The following is a 3313-nucleotide window of genomic DNA, read 5'->3' as shown; positions in this document are numbered from 1 at the left end:
TACTAAGAAAATAAAGCATATTTACAAAGGATACCTTAGGGACTTCCTCCCTAGTGAGCTTGTTTAGAGTCACTAAGCTTGACTTTGGCTGCCTTCTTAGGCTTTGTTTAGATACCAAGGAGGTGATGAAATCCTCCCTGGCACTTCTTGATCACTGTGAGTCTGATCCTTGATCACCTCACCCTTAACACACAAACCATATTTCTTCTTGATTTTGAGCCTTGGTCTTGCTTTCCTCAAAGACCTCTTGTTTAGCTTGACTTGGAGATCCTTAACCATACCAGTCAACTCTTGAACTGACCTCTTAAGCTTTTCCACAGGATCCTCTTGAAGAGAGAGATTGTCCTTTGGAGTTGCCACTTCACTTAAACCTTCATGACCACCTTTGTCCTTGATAGTAAAAGGTTGATCATCAATGGTAGGAAGGTTGGTTGGGTTATGATGTTAAACTTCATAGCTATACCCTCAGAATTGTTCAAGGTCACAAGACCTTCCTTAACATCAATAACAGCTCCAACTGTGGTTAAGAATGGCCTCCCAAGGATGATAGGATCTTCAGGTTCCTTGTCCATCTCCAATACCACAAAATCTGTATGAACCCTTGCTCTTCCTATCTTGACTGGAATATTCTCCAACTTGCCAACCACATCTCTGTTTGAACCATCAGCTAGGCATATATGAAGGTTGGTGGACTTGAAGTCAGTGTGCCCAAGCTTTTGTGCTATAGAATAGGGCATCACACTGATAGATGCCCCCAAACCACATAAGCACTGGTTGTAGTGAAGATAGCTAAGTGTGCAAGGCAGATAGAATGGACCTGGATCCTTAAGCTTAATTGGGATGATTACTCCTCCAAGGTCTTCAAGATCCTTCTCATCTTGAGCTTGAGCCTTCTTCTTTGATAAATCAAGCAAAAAATCCTTATAGAGAGGATATGGATCATACTGTTCCAAGGCAGGTCCTCTCTCTTCTTCTTGGTAAGCAATGATGATCTCTTGTATGGCCATCACTTCTTCTTGTTTCTCAATCACAACCTCTTCCTTCAAAGCCTTCTCTTCCTTTTGTTGCAAAGTCAACATTTGTTTTTTCTCAATGATTTCCCTTAATTCCTTAAGCTTCTGTGCCTTGAAACGTCCTGGGAATGGTAGAGGCGGTTTGTAAGCAGGAGGGATGTACTTAGCAGGCTTGACAGCATCTGACTCTTCAGCTCGATCGACCACTCGAACACTCACTCGGTCGAATGCTTGCTCGAGCACCTGGTCGAGTGCAATACCGGATTCAGACTGCTTTGCACAAACTTCACTCTGAGCTTCAAGAAATGACCAATCCTCCCCAACTTGAACTTCACTGTCCCCAGTGACTTTTTCTTCAAAGATATGAATGGCTTTGGCAGTAAACTCCTTTCGGTTTTGAACTACTTTTCCAGGGAGTTGGGTGGGTTTTGGAGCTGAAGTAGATGCTATATTGCTCTCCATATACTTCACTCTTGAGTTCAGACCTTCAAACTTCATATTGAGATCATTATACTGTGATGTTAACCTTTGATTCAACTCAGCAAACTGTTTGGCTTCCTCAATCTTTCCATTGGTTTTCCCAATCAACAGTTGTTGTATCATTGCTCTTAGGTCTTGTTCCTGGCCTTGGTTAGTCTGAAACCCTGGTGGGGGACACAATTGGGGCTGGAACACTTGTTGCTGCTGCTTGGGTGCATAGTTGTTCTGTTGTTGAGGCTGAGGAGGTGGATAGACTTGGTCTTGAGGGTTGGCTACATTGGTGCTCCTATAAGAGAGGTTGTTCTGCTTGAATCCTCCACCTTGGTTGTAGCCTTTGTATCCTCCTCCTTGGTTCTGCATATAACACAACTCAGCAAACTCCCTATCTCCTTCTTGGACTGGAGCTTCTTCTTCACCAATGAAGTGAATGGTTTTTGACTGGCTTAGGAGAATCTTGTCAAGCTTCTCATTGACCATCTTTAAATCATGCTTGTGTTTGTCCTCTTGATCAGTGGAGGGGATCCTTATGGTTCTATCATAATCTTCATTATAATTACCATCTGACTGAGCAAGGTTCTCAACCAATTCCCATCCTTCTTCCACATTCTTGTTGAGGAAGTTGCCATTTGAAGCTGTATCAAGAAGCATTCTTATCTTGGGAAGCACTCCTCTATACAAAGTGCTTAGAAGGGACTCATTGCTGAAGCCATGGTGAGGACACTGAGTTTGGAATCCTTTAAACCTCTCCCAAGCTTCACAAAAGCTCTCATTATTCCTTTGAGCAAACCCAGAAATTTCATTCCTCAACCTAGCAGTCCTTGCATTGGAGAAGAACTTGGCCAGAAAAGCTTTCTTGCATGCATCCCATGTGGTTATAGCTCCAGTAGGAAGAGTCTTCTCCCATAGATGAGCTTTGTCTCCAAGGGAAAATGGGAATAGCCTTAACTTGAAGCCATCTTCACTAACTCCATTGATTTTTGTGAGTCCACATATCCTGTCAAACTCATCAAGGTGATCTAGAGGATCCTCCATTGGCAACCCATGAAATTTGTTGGCTTGTATCATGGAGATCAATCCACTCTTGATTTCATAATTATTATTGGCAACTGCAGGAGGCACAATACCAACTCTTTGGTTGTGTGTGTTAGGTGCTTCCCCAGCGCCAATGTTCCTTGCCCTTGGAGCTTGTTGATCTTGTTGCTCCATTAGCACTTGTTGTTCTTGTTCCTTATTGATTCTTGGTTTCTGCTGTCTCAGGTCCCTTGGTGGTCGGTTAATGTGATCAAGGAGTCTCTGAAGATTGTGATGACCCTTGGATCTTGTTTGCATTAACAGACACGAGTACAGACTCGGACAGGCACTCGGTCGAGCGCAATCAGGATGTGCATATATGTCTAAGTCAAGCCAAATATTAAGGATGTTTGTCACTAACAATCCTATGATGAAATGTAAAATGCAGAATGTAAAAGCTACTAGAACTAGGTGCTAAATGTAAATGAAACAGAATGATTATAACAGTTATGAAGCTAGAACAGAAATAGAAACTATGCTAATGAACTTATGCAAGGCAAGTAATGAACATGACACTAAGTAAATGCAACAGAAATGCAACTAGAATGAGACAAGAGATAAGACAGGACAACTACAAAGCATAAACAAGAATTCTGGGGATGAACTCGAGCAAGCACTCGATTGAGTGTAGATTGAGTGCAGGGTCGAGCTGGACAAATCCGGAAAACAGAGCAATGCAAGAAAAACAGAGCAATACAAAAGCAAATCAAACAACGATCAAACAACAGGATTTAAACTAGGAAATCAAT

This window comes from Camelina sativa, chromosome 13 (assembly GCF_000633955.1).
Source record: "Camelina sativa cultivar DH55 chromosome 13, Cs, whole genome shotgun sequence".
In the NCBI taxonomy this organism is placed as follows: domain Eukaryota; kingdom Viridiplantae; phylum Streptophyta; class Magnoliopsida; order Brassicales; family Brassicaceae; genus Camelina; species Camelina sativa.
The sequence above is the reverse complement of the archived record's forward strand: the minus strand, read 5'-3'. Positions refer to the sequence as shown.